The sequence below is a fragment of the Grammomys surdaster genome, unplaced genomic scaffold (genome assembly GCF_004785775.1).
Source record: "Grammomys surdaster isolate TR1022 unplaced genomic scaffold, NIH_TR_1.0 194, whole genome shotgun sequence".
Classification (NCBI taxonomy): domain Eukaryota; kingdom Metazoa; phylum Chordata; class Mammalia; order Rodentia; family Muridae; genus Grammomys; species Grammomys surdaster.
The window spans coordinates 1,596,503-1,610,810 of NW_021604639.1; the positions used below are offsets into that span (position 1 = coordinate 1,596,503).

A 14,308-nucleotide genomic window follows, 5' to 3' on the forward strand; every position below is an offset into this window, starting at 1 on the left:
TGTTGAAATTAAAGGAGAAACAAATATATTCCATAAAACCACAATTCAAACCAAGATGACATACACTCTTAGTATCAGACAGAATTTACTTCTCAGCAAAGCATTTTAATAAGAATAAATAGTGGACATGACGTAGTCACAATCGAGCAGTAATCATGAGTTAGATAGTTATACAGATTTGCATGTGTCCCCCCAAAATGATTCAAAATATAGAAATCTTAAATTAACAAAATTAGGAGACAATAACAAATCATGAAGAACTTAGCATGATTATATTAGAAACTGAGTTTAAACCTCCAAATCACCAGGCAGAAGGGAGATTCAATGGGCAATTACATAGTGGATATAACATCCCAAATTTATCTTGGGAGCCTTGTAGCCAACATATAGAGAACACTTGTTAAGAGAAAAATAATTCTTACAACGTTTAAATGGCAAATGAATGTTCTTTGGGATATTTCTGTTAAACATATGTTTTCGCCTGCTTTTCCCTGGATTGCATGCTCTATGACTTATGTCTTCCATGTGTCTACTGTAGAGTCATCCACCCATCAGAGGGTGTCTGCTGTGGCTGTGATTCGAGACTGATGCATCTCCTGGGAACATCCCAACTTGACCTATGTCTTCCTCTTCAGTGTTTGAAGAGTCATTAGGAGTAGATTAAGTCACCCTGATGTGAAGTGAATTTAAACTTGTGGCTTGGAGCTCAGACTTGTTCACTTGAAGTTTTAGACAGGGAGACGTTTCCCTGTGGGTCCTTGACTCCATTCAGAGGAAGATGCACGAGTTCAACAATTACTTGTCTCTTTGGAAGGCTGAGATACAGCACAAGGAATGCAGTTCACTAAATCCAAAGAATACGGACATTCCTTCTAATATTATACCCTGTAATATTATCACCACATTAGCCTTCTATGGTCTTTCCCAAACAGTGTAATTACCACAGTTGGCCTGGGGAAATGTGCCCTCTGACTTAAGTCAATTACTCCAGGCCTCTATTATCCGGCTGGGATGCTTCCTGTTTTTACTTTCCCAGTGACATAGAAAAATTAGTATGCTGACTTTGGAAGTGACAGAAATACTATAGGCTTACTCTAAGCCGATAATTCATCATACCATGACAGCCATAGCAACTACTGATGTCCACATATCCTTTGTGTCTGCCAGACTCTTGACTAACCTGATTTCATTTGATATCACCAAAATTTTATAGTCAATAAAAGCATTTTTGCCTGAATTTAAGGAGTTTGAGACTAAAAGAATTAAAAGTGACACCCAGAAAGCCACATGGCTGCATGGAAAATGTATCAGAACACAGCTTTTCTAAGACAAATGTCACTGCTTCCTTTCTGCCTCAGTAGTCTATTTCAAACTTGATTACCGGGCAGAGGTGCATGGAGTTCTGTGGAAACATATTTCATTGCTCTGGGTCATCTTGACCATACCTGGATGTACCCAAATTATGTACTTGGCAAAGGGAAAAATCTCCAGAGCCTGACAGCTTGGGCTCAGATTCTGACCTATAACTTAATATAAACTTTGCAATCCTGAAAACGTTTCTTAACTGCTCTATGCTACAGTTTCTTTAGCTATAAAAGGAGAAGGTGAATTTTGCCTCGTGTTATCATAGGAAATTAGACCATTATCATGCATCCAAAATACATAGAATAGCCTGGCGTGTATCAAAGGGTCAACAAAGTTTTCTGCAAAAAGATTGTCATTAGAAGTGAAGTCACCTCTCCGTAAGGTGAAAGGTTAGTGGAAGTGTCCTTCTTTTTTTTCTGCTGGGTTGCCCGCTCCTTGCTGTAGAAATGGGCAAGTTCATGAAACCCGGGAAGGTGGTGCTGGTCCTGGCTGGACGCTACTCCGGATGCAAAGCCATCATCGTGAAGAACATTGATGATGGCACTTCAGACCGTCCTTACAGCCATGCCCTGGTGGCTGGGATTGACCGCTATCCCTGAAAAGTGACAGCTGCCATGGGCAAGAAGAAAATCGCCAAGCGATCCAAGATCAAGTCCTTTGTGAAAGTTTATAATTACAACCACCTCATGCCGACCAGGTACTCTGTTGATATCTCCTTGGACAAGACTGTTGTCAAAAGGGATGTGTTCAGGGACTCAGCTTTGAAACGCAAGGCCAGGCAGGAGGCCAAGGTCAAGTTTGAGGAGCGATACAAGACGGGAAAGAACAAATGGTTTTTCCAGAAGCTTCACTTTTAGGTTTATTTTTGTTTTCGTCATTAAAAATTTAAAAAAAAAAAAGAAGAAGAAGATTGTCATTAAAGTAGTATACCAGAGTTGTTGGAGGTAAGGTCAGTGTTTAATTGTTGGGACCTAAATAACATATACATGCTATGAAATAAAGTGAAAGTAAAAGGAAACACTCCCATTTGAGGATGTGCAGAGGACAGTATAATTATTAAAACTAATGTTGGAAAGACATCGTCCCTCCACAATGCCACATTTTCCAGAGGTAGGGAGATCGACACTTCAGCCAAAGTGGATTTTCTCCAAATTCAGATTTTCCCCCTTTCCTGTATCCCGCTCACTAATTGTCTCATATCCTTTCCCGTCATTTGCTTGAGATCCCTTGTGGAAAAGCATGACGTGAATGAATGAATGACCAAGAACCCAATGCTGGTGACAACAGACATCACTCAACCACTGCACCCAAGTATCCTCCCTCTTTCCTCCTTACACCGGCTACTTCCATTAAGTCTACAGTATCTGCTCGTTCAAGTTCTGCACTTATTTGTGTACAATGTATAGAACTGTTCAGCACATGTCAAGTAAACTCAACAAGAAACCCTGGATAATTTGTTCTGTCTCAATTATCTGAAGACAATCTTAAGTGGTGAGTATCCCTTCATGATTTTTCTGTTTTGTTTTGTTCCTTTGTATGAAAGTCTCTTCCTCTCCTTGTGATGTTAGACTTGCTGTCAGACTCTATCAGTTTCTCCTCATCCGTATTTACCCCGGTTATATAAGGCTGCCTTACACTAATCCTGTAGTGGGTATATAAGAATTTGTTTCTCCCTTTAGTCTTAACTTTTCTATATATTTAGGTTCAGGTGCCTATATTTTAAGACTACATATTAATAAAAGTAACCAAAGATGTGACGGGAGAGCTTAGGGTATAATACAGTGCTTCCTGTGTGGCACATTAAAGGCCACAATGCAGTGTTTGCATTGTGACTCCAATCCTCAGGTGAAGATTTAAGGATGCTAATGCCATGTCCTTAAACAGGTGTGCTGCTGCCCTCTGCATCTAACAAGGTGAAAAGTTAATGTCCAAAAACACACCAGAGAAAGACACAGACATAAAAAGAAAGCAATAGATGAGCTTAGAGACCTGGGAGATCATTTAAACGTGTTGGAAAGAAGTTTCATTAAAGTGGCTGGAAGAATACTAATAGAGTTAGAAGAGATAGTCACAGAAATGAGGACCAGCGTATATAGATCAAACATGGGTTCCAAATACCGAAAAGGATGAATGAATTCCACTCATAAGCCCCAGTGTCATTATGACATATTAATACAATAGAACTAGGTGAAGAAAAAAAATCTTAGACTCTCTGAGGCTCATGGAAACGGACAATGGCTTACTCGAATCTTCAAACAAGAAGGGAGAGCAGCAATGTACATGCAGATAATACTCAAACTGCTGTTAATGAATACGAGAAAACAATAGCATTTTTCAAAGGTGTGAAGATTTGGGGACTTGGTTATCCATAGAAGTTCCCACACAAACCATACAGGACTATATATATGCAAAAAGAGAACAATAAAGATATTTTAATAAAATTTAACAAAGAAAACTGATCACACAATCTTCTCAAATGTTCATTTGAATTTTGCTTTACTTATTGTTTCATTTCATTGTTCATTTTAATTTATCATGGACATAGTCTTTGGATTATAAAATACTAATTTTTATTTTGAAGATTTTATACAATATATTCCAATTGCGTTCTTTCCTCTCTGCTAATTCCTCCAAAATATTTCCTCCTCCCCCTTCCCCCCAAAAGAAAATATACACAAACCTACAAAAATGGAATCCATTTTGTATTAATCAAGTATTCCTGGGCACAAAGCCTGCTCTTCAATATAGCTCATATACCCAGTAAGATTTTATTGGAGAAAATTGATTTCTTTTCTAGTAGGTAGCAATTGCAAATAGCTTCTTAGTTACCAATGGGACTTTGTGTCCTTGTCCATTTCTCAGTGCTTGGATTTTGTCTGGGTTGAACCTGTGCAGGTGTTGTGCATGCTTCCACAGTCTCTGTGAATCTATATGAACATCAGCCCTGTTGAATCTGGAAGAAGCTGCTTTCTTAGACTTATCTACCACCTCTGGCAATTACAACCTTTCTTCCTCCTCTTCTACATCAATCCCTGAGCCATAGGTGGGTGATGGGCTGTTGATGAAGACATCCCATTTTGGGTTAAGTGCTCCAAAGTTTCTCACTCCCAGAACATTATCCAGTTGGAGGTCTCTGTGCTAACTATTATCTACTGCAAGAAACAGCTTCTCTGATGAGGGATGAGTAATGCTCTGATTGATAGCATCTTGACAGTGCCTTCTCAAACTTGGGAATATGTTTTGTGGTTTCTAGATGAGAATAACCTGACTTGTGGTCACCTACCTTCTAACCTGATGCTCTACCTCTTATAGAAATCCTCCCTTTTCTTTTCTCCAAAATCATATACCAAAACCAAGATGCTAGGGTACAATCTCCCATAAGTCTTAGCCATTTAAATGTTTGGTTCCTGACTAGAGGCTGGTTGGAGAGGATCTGGAGATATGGCCTTGTTGGAGGAACTATGTCCCTGTGGGAGATTTCAAAAGATCTATTTCATTGCCAGTGAGTTCCTCTGCCTCCTGCTAGTGATTTAAGGAGTGTGCTTTTAACTGTTCTAAATACCTGCCTGCTGTCTCTGCTCCTCCATCCTAAGACTCTAACCTTCTGAAAGCCAAAAATACTCTCTTTTTTTGTTTATTTTGGAAGTTGCCTTGGTCATGTTGTCTTATCCGAGCAATAGAAGATGAACTAATGCACACCCAACAGCTATCTCCTATATTTGAGAACCACACATCTTAAAGCCTTGGTTTCTAAACAAAACATAATCTATTGTGACCAAAATAAGTATATGTACAATTTAAATATTAAATTCTAAGTTAACACCTTTTTCAAGAAAAAGCTCATAATACATAAAGGACTCAAGTTTCCTCTCATCTACAACCTTTGTTCTATGCAGCTGAAACTTCTCACCAGCTAGCTAATTTTAGGAAGGCCCCTTTCTCTCAGTTCTCACTTTCCATTGAAGTTTCCTCCTTCCTCAGCCCACATCTACTATTGACAACCTTCCTTCTGCTTAACAAGCATCTTCTATGCTTCATCATCTACTCATAGAAGACGTATTTACCTTTCCTTCCAGATTTAATATCAGCCTACGTAAATATATTTTTCTCCAAAGCCTCTGATCTCCCAGAGGAATGTCTACTCATATCCTGAATTTTCCCAACCCCTTCAGCACCATGCTCACTCTCACAAAACTTTTATAACAAGCTGGAAACGTTGGCTTTTTTTTTTCATCACGATTGATATATGCGTATGTGTCTGGCAGGTTTATTAACAGCAGATTTTAGATGCTAAGATAAAGTTTGCATAATTGGGACACTCGCAGATTAAAATATAGACAGGAAATTTACTGGAATGATAACCATCCTCCTCCTACTTACATAGGGATGTGATATGTAGAGCAAGAAGATGACAGGATGTGAGGCACAAATGTGGAGGCTACAAGGATCCCTGATTGAAGCATCTCCTCCCACCCTCACTCCTCAGCATCAACTCTGCAACACAGATAACTGCAGGACCCCTCTGGGAGGGTCAGGAATGCCTTTGAATGAATCATGCTTTAAATCTAGTAGAAAAGAGGCCAAATTACTTTAGCTCATTAAAGTACTTTGTCAAATGCTACAATTTGCTACCAACTGAGAATATTTTCTCAGGAGATTCTGAACAATGGGAAGAATGCCAAAAGTCAGCCCTGCTCAAAATAAGGGCTGAGAAGCTGCAAGCTATCCCAAGACTGGCTAGAAACTAGAAAGCCCACATCACTCATTGCCAATTTTACCATGAACTCTCAACACAGTCCTATAAAACTTCAGTAGGCAACAAAGGGTCTCCTCAAATTTGTCTGCATTTTTATGTGTATAAGAGAACAATTTGCAAGTGTTTTTTTTCTTTCCTTCCACCATGTGGGGTCCCAGGGATCAAACTCAGATGTCAGGCTTGGTGGCAAGTCCTTTTACCCACTGAACCATCTTGCTGCCTCAGCCAACTACCTTCTTGTTAAAGCTGCATCTATGTAACATTAGGTATCTTATCTCCTGGTGGTAACAAAATACACTGATAAAAGCAAGGGAGAAATGAATTATTTTGGCTCACAGTACCAGGGTATTCTCCACCATATGTAAGTCTAGCAGCAGGAACTTGAGGCCTCTGGTTCCCTCGTATCTACAGTCAGGCAGCAGAGAGAGATAAATTCCCATGCTTGGCAAGCTTCTTCCTTTTTATGTGGTCTAGGGACCAAGCCATGGTGTCATGCTAGTCTAAACAAAGATGTGAGGTGGATTTTAGCACCAAAACTTGATCAAGTCAAAGCATGCATGCCCAAAGACTAATCATAATCTAAAAATTCTCAAAGATGTGTTTAGAGGCTTGTCTTCTGGGTGAATCTGTCAGCATTGGAGTACAGATACACTTCAGATTACCATCCACAGAAACCCAAGGATGTCCCCTGGACTTTTAGGGATCTCATCCCAAACCAAATCATGAGTTGCTGCTTTGATAAAGATAAAAATTTAAGAGCTAGCAGGTTTATGGCATAGACACAAGTTCAATGAAGATATTTTAGCATAGGCTTAGACATAATGGTTAGGAAAAGAGAGGCACTCAAAAGAAAGTGAGGCACACAAGATCATGAGAGCAGGGCTTTCAAAGAAGAAGCATAGTTAATTTTTACAATAATTATATATCAAATTCCTTAAAGGATGACTAATGTTATTTAAAACTACAAAGTCCAAGTGTCATCTGAGACTCAAGTCAGTATCAAAACTGTCAGCTGCAAGGAAAATATTCAGCACCTGGGACTTATGATAGATGCATGTGGACTCCAAAGGCACTGGGTAGTCCCATCCCTCCAACTCCGCTGTTTGCTACATAGACAGTCTCTCTCTTGATTCAATTCCTTTCCATGCAGACAGCTTTCCTTCCATACACGTCCTGTGTGGGAATCTCTAAGGCTCTTGGGTCTCCATTTGAAATTGGGCTTCACCTTCACATTACACATTGTCCTCTTGGGGCTTCCTTCTAGGACTCTGCTGCTGCCATACATTGCCTAGCCATGAGTGATTTATAAAATGGTGGCCCATGACTCCCTTGATCTTGCATCTTTCTTGTCTGTGAAACAGGGACCATATGGACAACTCTATCATGTTTATTGTTTCCTTTTGAGATGTTGCCTGGCTCCCTTGAATGACATCCTGTGTGCTTGTCCCAGGGAAACACTGTCCTAGGCAGTTGTTCCTGAAGACCAATGAATCTCCTTAGCTGCATTCTCAGTTCAAGCTCTTTCATTTCAAATAAATGTATGTTTTCCACAAGTTAGAGCTAAGTGAACAGTCTTCCCTTAAGACCTCTAAGGGCAGGATGTTTCTCACTAACAGTTATAGCCTGTCTCTTAGTACACACCTTTGTGGCAGTCTAACTTGCTCTAGTTCTTCTCCTCCTCTACCAAGACACACATTGTTGTAACAAGACATGTCTCTCTGTCCAACTTTTGGCTTTTTTGTTGTTGTTGTTCAGTGTACACCTAGATAAATGCAGTAAAAGGAGCCACACCACTGCCTGAATAATGATCTGTGTTGAAATTTCCTCTGCCAAACAAATTGCTGTTATCCTTAAATTCACTTTCTCTCAAGTTCTCAGAATATAGGCAGAGTGAAGATTATTGGCCAAAGTATCAAACAAGAGTCCTATCCTAATTCCTGATAGAGTCTTTGTTCCTCTCTGACCTGGGTCTCCACTACCTGCACTCATGTCAGTCTCGTCTTTCAGACTTCTACCAGAACATCCTCTTAAGCCCTGGTTCCAATTTTGTCCAGCTTCTCTAGCCTAAAGTTCAAAATTCTTCCATATACCAGTGAAAATACTTTCAAAGGCCTAAAAACAACATGATCAGGTTGATTGGGGCAATGACTCCATTTCTTGGTACCAGTTCTCTTAGTTTCTTGTCTTGTTACTGTGATAATAATAATATTCTAACTAAATCAACTTGAAGTAGAAATGGTTTACTGTAGCTCACAGTTCTAGGATACTATCCATCATGTGAACATTGTGGCAGAAGGAGTTTGGGGCAGCTTGTCATGTTGCATCCACAGTCAGAAATCAGAGGGAGTTGGGTGTTCATGTTCAACCATGTTCTTTGTTTTTACTCAGTTCAGGCCCCAAGTCCGGATCCTCCTGCTTTGATTAATGTGATGAAGGTATTCTTTCACAAACATGCCCCAAAGCTAGCACATTGAAAATTGTTCAATGTGTCTGGAGACTTATCAGTTAGGTGATTCTAGGCCCTGTCAAATTGACAATTTATATTAACTATCACACTGGGGAAATGAGTTTCATTTTCTTGTCTATAAAAAGAGGAAGTTGGTATTTATTGAGTAGATAATAGAATATTTATAGTAATTATGTTTCCCATCTTACAGAGTTTCACAATATTTATGAAATACATAATAATTAGCATCAATAATTAGCATGGTTCAGACTCTCATCTATTAATCCCATGTGATAAAATAAAATTTATTCTAAAGAATAGAATGCATGCACTAAATGAGTTGATATATGTAAAGTATTTATTTACTAAGAATGAGAATTTGGTAAATATTAGCTGTTATGATCATCTTCTACAGAACCTTCCCAGTATTCTGAATCGAAGAAAAACAAAATTGGGTAGCCAGTATTAGATTTTCACTAGGAATTTGGGTTCTTAGCATAATGTGTGTCTCTTAGCTTGTGATGAATGAGTCCAAATATGGTCATGGAAGTAACTCATTTCCCTCCACTCATTTGTACTCTTTCTCATGTAACGCAGATGCAGGTAGAAGCAGACAACCATCTCAGCAGTGACGAGGAACTGGAAGAAACAACTGTACCTCAGGCAGACTCATCACTGGCTTTTTTCAGATATCACAATACTATGAGCAAATCCTTCCTGGATGAGAGAAGACGTGTATTCGTAAACCGAAGACACTAGCTGGTGAAGTATACCAACTTCCTATTTCCTTGGTGAATGCCTCAGAAAACATGATTCTGAGAATTTTCAAATTTTCCACTCATTGTCACCACCCACTCACCCCCCAAGCTCACTCAGAGTGGCTAGGATGAGTCAGGAAACAGTTTGGGAAGAGCAGACCTGGGGGAGGATTGTAGGCTCTGGCTGACTTACTCAGCAGCTTACAGAGATCAGTAACCTTGGCATTTTCATGGTTTGGGGACAAAGGAATGTAACTTCTTCAAGTCACAGACCAAATCTATGAGGCATTAAAAAGAGATCAATGGCTAATCCCCTCTGAGGAAATGAATGCCTACTTCCTTACAAAAATATCTCCTAGTGTCATGTTATCTGGTGATTATGTTCTTGGTGTGATGGTTTAATTATCTCGTCACTTGATTTTTTTTTCCCCTTTTGTGACCTAGTGAGTCATCTTAAAGCCTTCAGGAAGCTTCATGTAGAGTCCAGATGGTCTCTTTTGGGTTCTCCCTGTTTCTGTCTTTCTTTCCTTTTTTAAAATGGATATTTTCTTTATTTACATTTCAAATGTTATTCTCCTCTCCAGATCTCCCCTCTGGAAACCCCCTATCCCATCCCCACTCCCCTTGCCTCTATGAGGGTGCTCACCCACCCACCCACTCCTGCCTTCCTGCCCTGGCATTCCCCTACACTGGGGCATTGAACTCCCACAAGATCAAAGGTTACTCCTTCCCCTGATGTTCAACAAGGCCATCCTCTGCCACATATGCAGAAGGAGGCATGGGTCCCTCCATGTCTATTCTTCGGTTGGTGGTCCAGTCCCCGGTAGCTCCAGAGAGTCTGGCCTGTTGACATTGTTGCTCCCCCCATGGGGCTGCAAACCTCCTCAATTCCTTCAGTCTCTTCTCCAACTCCTCCATCGAGGACCGTGTGCTCAGTCGAAAGGTTGGCTGCGAGTATCCTCCTCTGTATTTGTCAGGCTCTGACAGAGCCCCTCAGGAGGCAGCCATATCCAGGCTTCAGTCAGCAAGCACTTCCCAGCATCTGCAATAGTGTCAGGATTGGTGATTGTATATGGGATGGATCACCTACCTGAGGAACCAGCTTTACCACTCCTGGGCATATACCCAGAAGATGCTCCAACATGTAATAAGGACACATGCTCTACTATGTTCATAGCAGCCATACTTATAATAGCCAGAAGCTGGAAACAACCCAGATGTCCCTCAACAGAGGAATAGATACAGAAAATGTGGTATGGTACATTTACACAATGGAATACTACCCAGCTCTTAAAAACAATGACTTTGTAAAATTCCCAGGCAAGTGAATAGAACTAGAAAATATCATCCTGACTGAGGGAACCCAGTCACAAAAGAACACACATGGTATGCACTCACTGATAAGTGGATATTAGCCCATAAGCTTGCAATACCAAAGATACAATTCACAGGCCACATGAAGCTCAAGAAGAAGGAAGACCAAAGTATGGATGCTTCAGTCCTTCTTAGAAGGGGGAACAAAATATTCACAGGAGGAAATATGAAGACAAAGTGTGGAGCAGAGACAGAAGGAAAGGCCACCTCCCTGTTTCTTACTCTGCTGGCTGAAGTGAGAATTGCCTCCCAATAGGCTCAGCTCTTTGAACACTTGGTTCTCTAGCTGGCAGTACTGTTTGGGTAGATTTAGGAGAGGTGGCCTTCCAGGGGGACGTCACTCACTCAGGGTGGGCTTTTAGGTTTTAAATGCTATTTGCCATTCCTAATTCACTCTCTGTTTCATTCCTGTGGTTTGAGATGTGAGTTCTCAGCTCTCACTTCCCAGCTCCAGCCACCATGCTTACCTGCCACACTTCCCTAACAGAATGATGATGAACTCTTAATCTTCTGGAACCATGAGCCTAAATAAACTCTTCCTTTTCTAAGTTGCCCTAGTCATGATATTTTATCACAGCAATAGAAAAATAGAGAATACATTCACCATGGCTGCCTGTTCCCTTTGTTCCTTCTCTTACTGCCCCTACAGAATATCTAGAGCAATGTTTCTTAACTTGGGAGTCACAATCCTTTCACAGGGATCACCTAAGACCATTGGAAAACACAGATATTTACATTATGATTCATAACTGTAATAAAATTACAGTTATGAAGTAGCAATGAAAATAATTTTATGATTGGGGTCACCACAACCATGAGGAACTGTGTTGAAGGGTCACAGCATTAGGAAGATTGAGAACCACCACTTTGGAGTTTCATAGTTTCATATCTAGTCTTTTTTACTTTTTAAGAATGGCCAGTAGCTCATAATCATCTTTAGTAACAGACCTGTGTTTTCTTACTGTGTGATTCACATTCATATCTGAAATGTTACACATAACCTCAAAGATACCAGCCTATTAATGTGTCTCTATAACATTCCAGGAGATCCACGTGTGAGAGCAAGAAGGTATGTCCAGCACATAGGAACTCATGTGGCCCAGAGTGCCAGGCCTCCATGCTATTAAAACCTTGCTGCTGAGATCAGGATGTTATCCCTTTTCTCAGCATAGTCTCCCAGGGGATCGACACCACAATCAGGGAAGATGGTAATAATGGGACAAAATCAGTCCAACTTGCCCTAAAATAGACAAAGCCAGGGTCATTATGTAGCATAACACTGCACATCTGCAGTCAACAAACATGACAGACTTTCCAGTTACTGCTTTATCAGTTCCATTTATGCCTTTTTTTCTCATCTTTTCTGTAGAGAGAATTTAGACACTCAAATATAGAATTTATCCATTTTCTTTCTATTATTTTTCCAACTATATTAGAGGTATAGTTATCATACCATAAAATTCACCTATTTATAGTGTTCAATTTAAATTCAGTATACTCAAAATTTTATAGACACAATTTTAGAATATTTTTCTCAAGTAAGAAACCCTGTCACCTAGTTATATATATGTAGATGTAAATGTTTGTATATGTATATATATATGTATCTGTATGTATATGTATATGTGTATATGTATAATATGAATGAAGTGTCTTTGCAAACACACCTATGTCGAATGCTTAGACTCCACCATAGATGTCATTGTAATGTCACTGAAGGAAAACGGCATTAAACCCTGGTGAGTTCATAGCTAGATGGACTATTAGGAGTGAGGGGACTAATTAAAGGAAGCAGATGACCTGAGGCATGACTTTGAAACACTCATCTTATTCCTCCTTCTCTTTCTCTTTCTCCACACCACCGCCTTCTGTCCTTCCTTGCAACCATGAGGAAATCTACTCTGCTCTATGACCTGCTGCTTGACTTGATGTCCAACGTTATCACTGCACAGAAAAATTAAAGCCAAGTGACCTTGGAATGAAATCTCTGGGCCAGAGGCTAAAATTAGATTTAGGATTTTTTTTCCTTTTTTAGACACTTTTTCTTGGAGGGGGGGTACTTTGTCACAGCAATACTCAGTGACTAACAATACCTCCTACATATTCTCCCTGTCCTACTGGTACTAATCACTTATCTAATTTTGTCCAAGCGATAATGGTTTTTCAGGTATTAAAACTGCAAGATCAAGGAAGACATGAAGAGCAGCTGAAACCAGGAAATGTGTGGGAGGTTCAGTGTTCCTGAAAACAGGCCCAAGAGACCACTGTGTATAGCTGTGAATATGAAATCTAAGCTTCAGTAGAGACTCCAAGTTCTTGGAATTTCCAGTTCTGTGAGACATACACCAAAGCATAGAGGAAAGCTATGTGTGCTGAAAATGGCAGAGTTCAAGAAAGAGGATGCCCAAAACCCTCGAATCTTGACTGATTACATTATGAGCCTTGGATGCTGAACATGGAGCCTCAAGACTCAGTGTTTTACCCAATTCATTTTCACCTTGCTTTAGCTTAAACATTTTTTGTTATGCCATAATTCTTCCATTTGGGAATAGTAATGTTTCATCTGTGCCATTAAATGTTAGAGGTATGTATTTGGGTTCGATTTTGCAGAGTTCACATTTAAAAGACTTTAGACTTTCAACATGCATTAGTTACTTTTTTCATTGTTGTGTTAAAACCTCATGACCAAAATCAACTTCTCAAAGAGTTTATTTTTAGATTATGATTTCAGAGGGATAAGAGTCCATCATGGCAGGGAATAGACATGGCAGCAAGTAGCAGGCATGGTGGCAGAGAGAAATTATGAGATCACATTAATTTTAACCACAGAGCAAAGAAGGCAAACTGCAAGAATGACAAGGCTGTGAACTCTCAAAGTCCACTCCTAGTAATGTGCTTCTTTCGGCAAGGCACCGGCACCTCCCCACACAGTGCTACCACTGTGAACAAGTCCTCAAATATCTAAGTGTACTGACTGGTTTTGTGTCAACCTGACCTAAACTTGAGTTACCACAGAGAAAGGAGCTTCAGTTGAGAAAAATGTCTCCATGAGATCTAGCTGTAAGGCATTTTCTCAATTAGTGACCAAGGGGGCAGGGCCCCTTGTGGGTGGTGCTACCCTGGGCTACTAGTCTTCAGTTCTATAAGAAAGCAAGCTGAGCAAGCCAGGAGAAGCAAGCCAGTAAGTAACATCCCTCCATGGACTCTGTATCAGCTCCTGATTCCTGACTGGCTTGAGTCCTGACTTCCTTTGGTGATGAACAGCAGTGTGGGAGTGTAAGCTGAATAAACAAACCCTTTCCTCCCCAACTTGCTTCTTGGTCATGATGTTTGTGCAGGAATAGAAACCCTGACTAAGACACTGAGCCTATAAAGGAAATTCTCATTAAAACTGCCACACAACCTTTAAATTGTTAGACTCTGAAGACTTTCAAAGTTGGACTGGCTGGATTTTACATTATAAGGAGTGGAAGGTTATGTCATGTGTTTGGGACTCAAGTTGACAAGAGGTAGAGTTATAACAATTAGTATTAATTATCTATTTTACAGACTCCAGAATCATCTGGAAGATACCTGAGCATACCTAAAGGAGATTATCTTGATTGTGCT

General features: G+C 40.1%; 1 pseudogene; it reads left to right on the forward strand.

The window, feature by feature from the left end:
* The first annotated feature begins 1,811 nt into the window (after window positions 1-1,811).
* On the forward strand, window positions 1,812-2,251 carry LOC114623224 (annotated as a pseudogene).
* Window positions 2,252-14,308: the final 12,057 nt, after the last annotated feature.